Source organism: Cervus elaphus, chromosome 16, assembly GCF_910594005.1.
Source record: "Cervus elaphus chromosome 16, mCerEla1.1, whole genome shotgun sequence".
In the NCBI taxonomy this organism is placed as follows: Eukaryota; Metazoa; Chordata; class Mammalia; order Artiodactyla; family Cervidae; genus Cervus; species Cervus elaphus.
In genome coordinates this window covers 42,266,418-42,279,089 of record NC_057830.1, presented here as the reverse complement: position 1 = coordinate 42,279,089, position 12,672 = coordinate 42,266,418, and the positions used below count along the sequence as shown (strand labels likewise).

General features: G+C 43.1%; 1 protein-coding gene across 3 annotated transcripts in view; it reads left to right on the top strand.

Annotated features, from left to right (window-relative positions):
* The first annotated feature begins 11,434 nt into the window (after window positions 1–11,434).
* Window positions 11,435–12,672, top strand: part of PIWIL2 (piwi like RNA-mediated gene silencing 2) — a 72,107-nt gene continuing 70,869 nt past the window's right edge. For 2 of the 3 annotated variants that reach the window (XM_043870648.1, XM_043870645.1), the window contains exon 1: window positions 11,444–11,591. The gene's annotated coding sequence lies outside the window, so the exon portion shown is untranslated. Of the gene's footprint in view, window positions 11,592–12,672 lie in introns of all 3 variants that reach the window. The other variant, XM_043870646.1, reaches the window with a different exon arrangement.

Here is a 12,672-nt window from a genome sequence, read left to right as displayed (position 1 = left end):
CTGACTCTTGTTTAGGCTGTTGACAATGGCCCAGCTGTTTGATGTGCCACGTGGAAAACCACAGACTGGCAGACTGAAGGCTTCCCTTTTCGGGTCACCAACCATGGACACAGCCATGGCTGCTGGTGGAAACATCTGGTCACTCCTATAGGTGCCCCTGGTGAGGGCCCATTCCCTGACAAGACTGACTGGAATGAAGCTGTGGATTGAACCTGCACCACCCAGATAGCCATCTTTGCTGCCTGGACCCATCGTTGAACCAGACATGCAACACACCTACCACCATAGACTGGGGCTCCAGTAAAGGGCTCTATGTTTCGGATGCACCAGCTACTACTGCATGCCAGACCTGCACCTCCTAATAAAAGCTCAACTGTTGGTCTGAGTGAAGAAGGCCCATTGCACAGGGCAAAGCCATTGAGCCTGTGTCCCCCTCCTGGGGCTCACTGCTATCCACATTTTCTCAGGTTGTAGTGTTGTCATCTCAATCCTGTCAGCTGACTCTGGCCAGACACTATAGCCCTTGAAACTAATCTTCGTTACATTTTTGGCTTTCTAGACATTTGCAGTCTGATGATGACATACCTTTAATCTCAATGGGCTCTCAAACCCAAAGGTATTTGATGGACTTTCCTATTGGCCGACCATCCATAGGCATGTGGGCTTGTTGAGCATGGGAAAGGCCTCCTCAAAAATCAACTCAGGTCTTTCCTGGTGATGCAGTGGTTAGGAATTCACTTGCCAATGCAGGGCACCCAGGTTCTATCTCTGGTCCAGGAAGATTCCATGTGTCGGGGCAACCAGGCCCATGCACCACAACTCCTAAGCCTGCATATGCTGAGCCTGTGCCCCACAAGAGAAGCCACCACAATGAGAGGCCCAAGGACCACAGCCAGAGAAAGCCCATGTGCAGCAACAAGGCCCCAGCATAGCGAAAACTAATAAAGTAAAACAAAAACTTAAAAATCAACTCAAAGGGATTTCTGATCCTATATCCACCACCCTGTGGGCCATGGGCATTATTAGCAAGGCAGTGTGGTCACTACATATGACTGTTTTAAGAAAGCTGTCTGGTCTTGGCCACTCCCTGCGGACTAACCAGAATGAAAAGGTGGAGTGTTATGTAGACCTATTTTGAGAGCTGGGGATCCCCTTTTAGGCAAAATGTTTCTTTATTTCTCCTAATGGCAACCCCAGCAGGCATGATTGCTTCCCTCTTTGGTGGCTGCCTGGCCAAAAGGGGGCCTAGGGGTTTCAAACCAAATGTTAAGTTTTGTTTTTAATATTAATTCTTTATACAATTTGTTAACATTCACACTCTGAAGTAATATGCAGTGTGACAATCTGATTTTGAATTCTTTTCCCCAAGAATTTTGTCCCCAAAACTGAGTAACAAGTTTGTTTTCTAATTCACTTCCCAAACTGGGTCCTGAGGCAAACAAGGGTGTCTCGGTAGCAAGCCCATGGAGCACCGTGGAATACAGTTGACCCTTGGACAAGTGGACCCTTGAACATTGCATGATCTTGCACGTATGTGAGGTTATATCAAAAGTAAATATTGTAGTTCAACAAAACTTGTGGTTGATTGGCTCGGTGGATATGAAACCTTGAATACAGGTGAACCGTGTATAGAGAAAGCTGACTGCAAGTTGGGCTTCCTTGGTGGCTCTGACAGTAAAGAATCTGCCTACAACGAAGGAGACTCAGGAGACCTGGGTTCAATCCCCAGATTGGGAAGATCCCCTGGAGAAGGGAATGACTACCCACTCCAGGATTCTTGGCTGGAGAATTCCACTGTCTACGGGGTTACAAAGAGTTGAACACAACAGATATTCAACTATGTGGAGGATCTGTGCCCCAGTTTGATATGTTCAAGGGTCAACTGTATTTTATTCATTACTTATTTATTTTTATTGGAGTACAGTTGATTAACCATGTTGTACCAGTTTTAGGTGTACTGCAGAGTGATTCAGTTATACATATACAAATATCTATTCTTCTTTAGATTCTTTTCCTATATAGGTTATTCCAGAATATTGAGTTCCTGGGCCAACTATATTTTAAATGTGCAAGAGACGCACAGTGATATTCAATATCTGTAGGTAACCATGCAAACAACAAGTACAAGGTAGATCATTGGTTTCAACATTAGATTGTTTTCCTTTTAATAAGTGATATCTTTGCAAAGTTGGGTTTTCTGCACTTGCTGTGATAAAAAGCAAACACTGCGTGAATCTCAGTGTGGCGTAAGAAATGACTACGGCACTGCCCAGTCTGAGTTCAAGGTCTGAGAAGTAGTACAGCACCCAGCACATCCCGTTAGCAAATGATTATGATTATAGCAGTCCTCCACCCGGGCCACCTTATCCACAGGGTATATGTTCCAAGACCCGTAGGAAATGTCTGAACCTCAGATAGTATTGTTTTCATTGCTTAAATCTTCTGTGATTATTGGGTGACTCTCTTTTTCTCTCTTGGAGAAGGAAATGGTAACCCACTCCAGTACTCTTGCCTGGAGAATCCCATGGACAGAGAGGCCTGGTGGGCTGCGGTCTATGGGGTTGCAAAGAATCAGACATGACTAAGCAACTAACACACACACTCTTTTTCTCTAGTGATAGTTTTTGCTTTAAGATTATTTTACCTGACACTAATATAGTAGCACTGCTTCCTTTCTTTTCTTCCTTCCTTTCTTTCTCCTTCTATTTCTTAATTTCTTTCTTTCTTTCATACTTGCCCACTGCATTTCCTTTTAATCATTTAACTTTTTATCTTTTTCTATTATTCTGCTTTATGTCCATCTTTTTCTCCTAAACACCATATAGTTGGGTTTTGTTTTTTTAAATCTAGTCTGGTAATCTCTGCCTTTTACCTGAAAAGTTTAGCCCATTCATTGTAATTACTAATGCAGGTGGATTTATTTCTGCTGTTTATGTTGTGCTTTCTCTTTGTCCAGATTTTTCTCACCTTTGTTCTTTCTTGCCGTTCTTGTTTGGATTGATTGGATTTTTCTCATTTTATTATCTTTTTCCTCTCCTGATTGGAAATACATGGGTTTTATTTCTTTTGTAAATAGCACAAATTTGAACAATCATATGATCCAGCAACTCCACTTTTGGGTACTTTCCAAAGAAAACAAAAACACCAGCTCCAAGGATATATGCATACCCTACCGTGTTCATTGCAGCATTATTTAAACAGCCAAGATGTGGAAACAACTGAAGTATCCATCAGTGGATGAATGGATAAAGAAAATGTGATATGTATACATGTGCATGCACGCATGCACAATGGAATATTATTCAGCCATCAGAAAAGGTGAAATCTTGTCATTTGTGACATGCATGGAGCTTGAGAGCATTATGCTTAGTGAAATAAGTCAGAGAAAGACACAAACTGTAAGCCTTCATTTATATGTGGAATCTAAACAAACAAGCAATATATCTGTGTACACATAGATAAAAAGATTGGTGGTTACCAGAAGTGGGAAGTGCAGAGGTGGGAGAAATTGGTGAATGTGGTCATAAGATACAAACTTCCAGTTACAAAATAAAAAATCCTGAGGAAGTAATGTATAGCATGGCAATTCTGGTTAATAATGCTGTATTGCATATTCAAAAGCTGCTGAGAGTAAATCTTCAAATTCTCATGACACAACAAAATAATTTATAACTCTGTAAGGTGATGATTGTTACCTAGACTTCTTGTGGTGATCATTTTGCAGTGTATACAAATAGTGATCAGGTTGTACACCTGAAACTAATAAAATATTACATGTCAATTACTCCTAACTAAAATATTTTAAATATATCTGTATTTAAAATTTAGATTTCTCATGCAGCCCAGTGAGTAAGACTCTGCAGGAGGCACATGTGTGATCCCTGGTCAGGGAACTAAACATCCTACATACCAGGCAGCAAGGCCAAAAAAATAAATAAAGTACATTTAATATGCATTCTGAGAGAGTGTAGTATTATCTTCCTCCAGAAGCTTTTAATGCTTTTATTCTAATGACCTCTCTCCTGACCTAATATGCTATTTGGGGGACTTCCCTGATAGTCCAGTGGTTAAGAATTCATCTGCCAATGCAGGGGACACTGGTTTGATCACAGATCTGAGAAGATCTCCACATGCCTCAAATCAACTAAGCCTGTGCACCACAACTACTGAGTTTGTGCCCTAAAGACCATGAGCTGCAACTGTTGAGCCCAAGAGCCAAAACTACTGAAGCCCATGCACCTAGGTCCGGTGCTCCGCAACAAGAGAATCCATTGCAATGAGAGTGGTGTACCCCGCTAGAGGATGGAACCCACTCTCCACAACTAGAGAAAGACTGCACGCAGCAGTGGAAACCCAGCACATCCAAAAATAAATATTACGCTATTTTTCTTAACCTCGTAATTCTATCATTTTTTTAAAAAATTTCACTGTATTGGGCACTTCTTACGCCCCGTTGTAGTTTCTCTCAGTCTTACCTGTCCCTTTATTTAGCCAGTACTGTGGTAAACAGTTTTCTGTGGGCATTCACAAGATCTACAGGGATATCTCTTCAAGAAAATTGGAGAGTCCAAGGGAACATTTCATGCAAAGATAGGTACAATAAAGGACAGAAATGTCAAAGACCTAACAGAAACAGAAGAGATTAAGAAGAGTTGGAAAGAATGCACAGAAGAACTATACAAAAAAGGTCTTAATAATCTGGATAACCACAGTGGTGTGATCATTCACCTAGAGCCAGACATCCTGAAGTGTGAAGTAAAGTGGGCCTTAGGAAGAATTACAAGGAACAAAGCTAGCAGAGGTGATGGAATTCCAGTTAAGCTATTTCAAATCCTAAAAGATGGTGCTGTTAAATTGCTGTACTCAATATGTCAGCAAATTTGGAAAACTCAGCAGTGGCCACAGGACTGGAAAAGGTCAGTTTTCATTCCAATCCCATAGAAGGGCAATGCCAAAGAGTGTTCAAACTACTGCACAATTGCGTTCATTTCTAGCAAGGTAATGCTCAAAAATCCTTCAAGCTAGGCTTCAGCAGTATCTGAACCGAGAATTTCCAAATGTACAAGCTAGATTTAAAAAAGGCAGAGGAACCAGAGATCAAATTGTCAACATCTGTTGGATCATAGAAAAAGCAAGGGAATTCCAGAAAAACATCTGCTCCACGGACTATGCTAAAGCCTTTGTGTGGATCACAACAAACTGTGGAAAATTCTTAAAGAGGTGGGAATATTAGACCACCTTATCTGCTTCCTGAGATAGTTGTATGCAGGTCAAGAAGCAACAGTTAGAACTGGGCATGGAACAATGGACTGGTTCCAAACTGGGAAAGGAGTACGTCAAGGCTGTATATTGTCACCCTGCTTATTTAATTTCTATGCAGAGTACTTCATGCAAAATGCTGAGCTGGATGAATCACAGGCTGGAATCAAGATTTCTGGGAGAAATATCAACAGCTTCAGATATGAGATGATACCATTCTAATGGCAGAAAGCAAAGAGGAACAAAAGATCCTCTTGATGCAGGTGAAAGAGTGATAAAGCTGGCTTAAAATTCAACATTCAGAAAACTAATACGGCATCTGGTCCCACCATTTCATGGCAAATAGATGGGGGAAAAGTGGAAACAGTAACAGAGTTTATTTTCCTGGGCTCCAAAATCACTGTGGACAGTGACTGCAGCCATGAAATTAAAAGACACTTGCTTCTTGGAGGGAAAGCTATGGGAAACCTAAACAGTATATTAAAAAGCAGAGACATCACTTTCCTGACAAAGGTGTTTATAGTCAAAGCTATGATTTCTCCAGTAGTCATGTACAGATACAAGAGTTGGACTGAGCATAAAGAAGGCTGAGCACCAAAGATTGATGCTTTTGAACTGTGGTGTTGGAAAAGACTCTTGAGAGTCCCTTGGACAGCAAGGAGAGCAAATCAGTCAATCCCAAAGGAGATCAACTCTGAATATTCATTAGAAGGACTGATTCTGAAGTTGAATCTCCAATACTTTGGCCACCTGCTGTGAAGAGCTAACTCACTGGAAAATACCCTGACACTGGGAGAGATTGAGGGCAGGAGGAAAAGGGGGAGACAGAGGATGCGATGGCAGGATGGCGTCACTGACTCAATGGACATGAGTTTGAACAAACTCTGGGAGACAGTGAAGGACGGGGAAGCCTGGTGTGCTGCAGTTCACAGGGTCGCAGAGTCGGACACAACTTGGTGACTGAACAACAGCAACAGGGACTCAAGCTGATAATGCCTAGCCTCAAGCTTGCCCTGGGTATCCCCTGCTTTCTGCCCTGTTGCTTCTGCATTGATGCCAAGTCATGGAGCATGATGGTGCACTTAAAAAGTATAGGGATTAATACTCTTTGAGGTGAGACTTTGATCAAGGGAGAGGACAGTCAATGCACATAGGTATCCTCCCAGCTCTTCCAGATAACATCCTGTCAGGACTAGTAGTCTTTTTTTTTTTTTTTAAAGATTTATTTACTTATTTTTGGCTATGCTTCGTGTTCACTGCTGCACATGGGCTTTCTCTAGTTGTGGAGATCAGGGCTACTTTTTTGTCCCAGTGAGCTGGCTTCTCATTGCAGTGTGTTGTTGCCATTTCCTTCTCCAGGGGAATCTTCTCGACCCAGGGATCAAAGCCAGGTCTCCTGCATTGTAGGCAGATTCTTTACCGACTGAGCCACCAGAAAATTTCCCAACTCTTCAAATTCTGGTTCTTTTTTGTTTAATCTTTCTTTCTATTTATCTTTTTCCTCTTGCATTTCATTCCCTGGGTTGGGAATATCCTCCGGAGGAGGGCATGGCAACCCACTCTAGTATTCTTGCCTCAAGAATCCTATGGACAGAGGAGCCTGGCAGCCTACAGTACATAGGGTTGCAAAGAGGTGGGCACAACTGAAATGACTTAGCATGCACACACTCCTTATCCAAACACCCAAGTTTGTCACTTGTGAGTTCTACCTTCCACAAAGCACAAGCCTACAATTCAGCCAGTTCTTTGCCACTTTATAACAAGGATCGCCTTTTGTCCAGTTTCCTGGATGAGGAATAACATATTCCTCATTTCAGTCTGAGACCTTACCAGAAACACCTTTAATATCCATACTTGTACCAACAGTTTCTGCAAGGGAATCTAGGGTTTTTCTAGCCTGTTTCTCATAAGTCTTCCAGTTATACCCATCACCCAGTTCCAAAACCACTTTCACATTTTTATGTGTTTGTTACATCAGCACTCTGCATTTAGTTAGCGTTCTCTAGTGAAACAGAAGTATTAGGATATGTAGATATGTATATGAAGTCATATATACATGGCTTTATACTAAGCATGGGCTTCCCAGATGGTTCAGTGGTAAAGAATCCGCCTGCCGATGGAGGAGACATGGCTTTGATCCCTAGTCCGGGAAGATCCCCTGGAGAAGGAATGGCAGCCCACTCCAGAATTCTTGCCTGGAAAATCCCATGGACGGAGGAGCCTGGTGGGCTACAGTCCATGTGGTTGCAAAGAGTCAGACACGACTTAATGGCCAAACAACAACAATAATACTAAGCAATTATAACATATGATTATGGAGGTTGACAAATCCTGGGATCTTCAGTGGAGCTGCAGGAGAGCTGATGGTGGTGCTCCAGTCTGAAAGCTGGCAGGCTCAAGACCCAGAAAGAGCAAATGTTTTAGTTTGAGTCAAAAGGCAGAAAATGGCTTGGAACATAAAGAATCCGCCTGCAATGCAGGAGATATGGATTCGATCCCTAGGTCAAGAAAATTCCCTGGAGAAGGAAATGGCTACCCAATCCAATATTCTAGCCTGGAGAATCCCCATGGACAGAGGAGCCTGTGGGCTACAGTCCGCATGGTCACCAAGAGTTGGACATGACTGAGTGACTAAGCACACACAAAGGCAGGAAAAGGATGATGTTTCAGCTCAACTGTAATCAGGTGAGAAAAATTCTCTTACTCCCAAGCCTTCTTGTCCTAGTGAGGCTCTCAACTATTTGAATGAGACCATCCACTGTAGAGAGGGCAATCTGTTTTACCTAGTCTCCTGTTCAAATGTTAATTTTATGCAGAACACCCTCCCTGAAACACTCAGAATAATGTTGGACAAAGTATCTGGGTAACTGTGGCCAAGTCAAATTGATATGCAAAAGTAACCATCACAGGGAATTTCCTAGTGGACCAGGGTTTGATCCTTGCTCAAAAAAAAAAAAAAAAAAAAAAAGATTAAAAAGTAACTCTCACAGTTATTACCTGTGCTATTTATTATAGCCATTCTAGTGGATGTGAAATACTTTGTGCGTGTTTTCAGTTTGCATTCCCGTAATAGTTAGTGGTGTTGAGCATATTTTCATGTGCTTTTTACCCATTTGTATAAATTTGATGAAAGATCAATTCATATCTGTTGCCCATTTAAAAACCTGGATTGTTTGTCTTCTTATTGAGCCTAATCTGTGTATTTAAAATTTAATTTAATTTAATTTTTTTTCATTTATTTTTATTAGTTGGAGGCTAATTACTTTACAATATTGTGGTTTTTGCCATACATTGACATGAATCAGCCATGGATTTACATGTGTTCCCCATCCCGATCCCCCCTCCCACCTTAAAATTTAATTAAAAAAAAATTCCAACAAACAAGCAAAACTCACCCATTTTATTAACCCTCATGTGGTTTGTAATTTATCTTTTCTAGTGAGTTCCTGTGTGGGAACTTTAAGGGCCAGGGTGAGTGTGTATTTCTCCTGGGAGGATCTGTATTTACCTCTGCCTGGAACTCAGATATACTACAGATGTAGATCCAATTTCAATTAAGCCCTCTCTGTAGTTTCTAGGCCAAAGAGGTAATGTCATTTTCTGCCATTAATCTTGCTGTAGCTCTGTGTGACTTTATTTTCTCAACAACAATTCAGTATTTGTGGTCAGAATGGAAATACTTATTGGAGACAATAGGCCAGAGTCTTTGATGTCATGACTGCCTGGAAAAATCCAGACTGTATATAGTGACAGGGCTGTCCTCATCCTGAATTTTAGAGCCTGGCAAGGCCAAGTGGATGGAACTTGGTGCTATGAAAATATACCACCTATATCATCTGTAATTTAATTTTAAATACTTTAAACAGTACAATATGTGTGTAGTACTTTAAATCAATATCCAAGGGGTTGTTAACTAACAATTGAAGTGCCCTGTTGTGGAATATAAACTCCAGGAGAAGTTTATATTTTGAAAGTTTCCAAGCAGATGTCCACACTTTAGAGCTTCAACCATCTTTATTTCCAGTCAACACTGAGACTGTGGATTTCCCTTTGGTGAAATAACTAGTACTTGTTATGCGTGGATTGGCTAGAAATGTTGTATAGGATATTTCTATACCCTGCTGAAGCTGAAGCTCCAATACTTTGGCCACTTGATGTGAATAGCCAACTCACTGGAAAAGACCCTGATGCCGGAGAAGACTGAAGGCAGGAGGAGAAAGGGGTGACTGAACACCACCACCACCACCAATATCTTGTCCACTTTTGCATGATACGATATAGAAATCTAGAGAATCCAATGCGTATATCCTTTACAATGATGCTCTTTCAAAACTGACAGCTTCAGAAAATTGAGAATTGCTATTGTGAAAAGCTGCTGAGTCCTGCCCCTAAAATATTGTTTCCTAGGTATGGAACTGTTTTTGAGTTGTTACTAAATGTGTGCATGGGCAACAGAATTCAGTATACATGTTATTGTAACACTGTAATGTTGTAAATTAGGAAGGTTGTGAGGTAGAAGAACTTAAATATAACGTTAAACAAATTACATCTACAAAGAAGGAAGGGGTATCCTGCCAATTAGATTCCTGCTTTGGAAAATCTCCTGCTCCAATAATTTTCAAATTTTATTCTGATTTGGGAAAGAGAGTAGAGTCCTCGAATGTAGGGAATAAAGCAAGGTATGAGATATCTGAGGCTTGGAAAAGCCTTCTCTAGCCCTATTCCATAAACAGTAGTTGCATGTCTCTACAGCATCAGTCAAGGTCTCTGGAAGCTTGACCTCAACCACCCCAGAAACCCGGGGGTTGGAGAGGGGTGCAGTTATTTGCCAAAATAATTGAGGAGGGAGAGAAATTTTTATGTCTTTGGAAAATATACTGTAGCTGCAGAATTAACCACCAACGCTTTTACATAATTTGAAGATAGCTCTTCTTGGCTCACAGATTCAGGTATCTATAAATAATGATAGACAACATTTATGGAAGGCAATCTTGTCCTGGTACAAAGTATTTTACACACATTCATGTACATTTCCTACGAGGCCCAGTGGTAAAGAATCCATCTGCCAATGCAGGAGAGGTAAGAGATTCCGGTTCAATCTCTGGGTGGGAAAAATCCCCTGGAGTAGGAAATGGCAACCTCTTCCAGTATTCTTGCCTCGAAAATTCCATGGACAGAGTCTGGCAGGCTACAGTCCATGGGGTCACAAAGAGTTGGACACTACAGAGCATACACATGCAATTTCCATACAACTCTATGAATGGGTGATTTTATTCCAGTTTTATACATAAAAATAGTGGGGCACAGAGACCACATAATTGTGTGACTATAACTCAAGCTCATTTCTATGCACCACCATCCTCAATATCTTCTAAAGGGGAAAGCTATGCCTGTGCGTGCTCAGTCATGTCAGACTCTTTGAGCTCCCACGGACTGTAGCCAGCCAGGCTCCTTTGTCCATGGGATTCTCCAGGCAAGAATATTGGAGTGGGTTGCCATTTCCTCCTTCAGGGAATCTTCCTGACCCAGGGATCGAACCTGCGTGTCCTGTGTCACCTGCATTGCCGGGGTGATTCTCTACAGCTTGCACCATCGGGGAAGCCCCAATGGGAAGGTTGAAAGCGAAGGTGAAAGTCGTTCAGTCGTGTCCAATTCTTTGCCACCCCATGGACTATACAGTCCATGGAATTCTCCTGGCCAGAATACTGGAGTGGGTAGCCGTTCCCTTCTCCAGGAGATCTTCCCAACCTAGGGGTCGAGCCCAGGTCTCCTGCACTGCAGGCGGATTCTTTACCAGTTGAACCATGAGGGAAGCCCCAATGGGAAGGTTGAGGAAAGTCAATTTCTACATGAGCATGTAAGCTAACTCTGTTTATGTGAGTTGCTCTCAGTAAGAGAGTCGGGATGTTGAAAGCATAACACACTTCAACACTTAATTTCACTCCTAACTTTTGGACCCCCTACTTCCCTCCCCCACTTTGAGCACCCCTTCCGGGTGAACCTCGCCGGCACCACCACAGGAGACGGCTGGAATGGGAGAGGGAGGGGCTCTCTGCAGAACAGCCAATGAGATGGCTGGTTCTTGTGAATGGCACGTCATTAGGCCAATGGGTTCAGTCCCTGAGGCCTCGCGAGAGGACGGGAACTCGAGGTCTGGAGCATGTGGGATTTTGGCGTGGTGGGAACGTTGAGCGCTGGCGTCTCCTGAGGCGCAGCCAAGCTGCTCGGTGAGGTCCAGCGCCGGTGAGAGGACGGGACGCAGGTGTGAAAGACCAGGGAGGCAGAGGTCGCTCTGCTACAGGTCAGGTGCTCTCGCACTCAAGTTCTTGGTGGTAAGCTGGGGTCCCTGTGGCCCTCTCCACCCCTCCCCTTGGGAAAGCTCGGAGTCTGTGGGCCCTTGGGTGGAGGCTGGGCCTGGGGCGGGGGCGGGAAGTCGTTATTTGAGGTTGGGGGTGTAGGAGGAAGGCAGGCCCTTGAAAAGGTGGAAAGGAGGAGGGAGGAGGCTCTTGGCAGGGAGGTGGTTGAACGCGTTGAGTGTTCCCTTGGGCAGGAACAGTGGGCCAGACCGCTGGCGGAGTCTTGGTTTGGGGAATGATGCTTTCTCCATGTGGAAGAAGCGTAGGGGCCTTCCCTTCTGGTTACATCCCAGTCATAGACCCCAGTCTGGAGCTCGCACCTGGAGGAGTGCGGAACGTAGTCCTCGCCTGTCCTGGGACCTGTCTGTCCTGGGACTCTTCCGGGTTGGGCCTTAGAGTCAGCCAGCTATTTGTTAACTAATCAAAGGAGAAAATCCACAGTAAGGGAGGGCTTTCTGGGGGAGGTGCTTGACTCTGTAGAAGTGATGGTGGAGGTGAGAGAGGGGTGAAGAAAGAAGAGGATTCCAGAAGTCCTGTAATCGGTAGGTGTCACCGTGCCTCTCAGTGTATACCAGTCAGACTGCTAATTGCTCTGGTTTCTTCCAGTGGTGGTAGGAAGGTGTGAGCCAAGAGGTCAGGTTAACTGAAAAGGAGTTTGAACAATTATAGGGGAGAATTCTAGTAGCCTTTGAGGAGGAGGCATGCCTTTCTGTTTTAGTGTAAAAAGTAACAGTTTGTATTAAAACGTTTTGCCAGATCCTGAACCACCTTCATCTGTAGAATTGACTTAGAAATTGTGTGTCAGCCTTTTCTTTTATGTGCATGACCTGATTTTTCAGTAATTTATAGTTAAGACAGGTTAGTGACAATTAAGAAGAGGCTTACTTGTTAATTACAGAAGCTTCTTTGGGGATTGGGGTGAGTCAGGACAGTGAAAAGGAGCCCCTGAAAGAAGGAGTCCTGGGCCTTTGCTAGGGGTCCAGTAGTTAAGACTCTATGCTTCCACTTCAGGGGGCATAGGTTCGATTCCTAGTTGGGGAACTAAGATCCTATATGC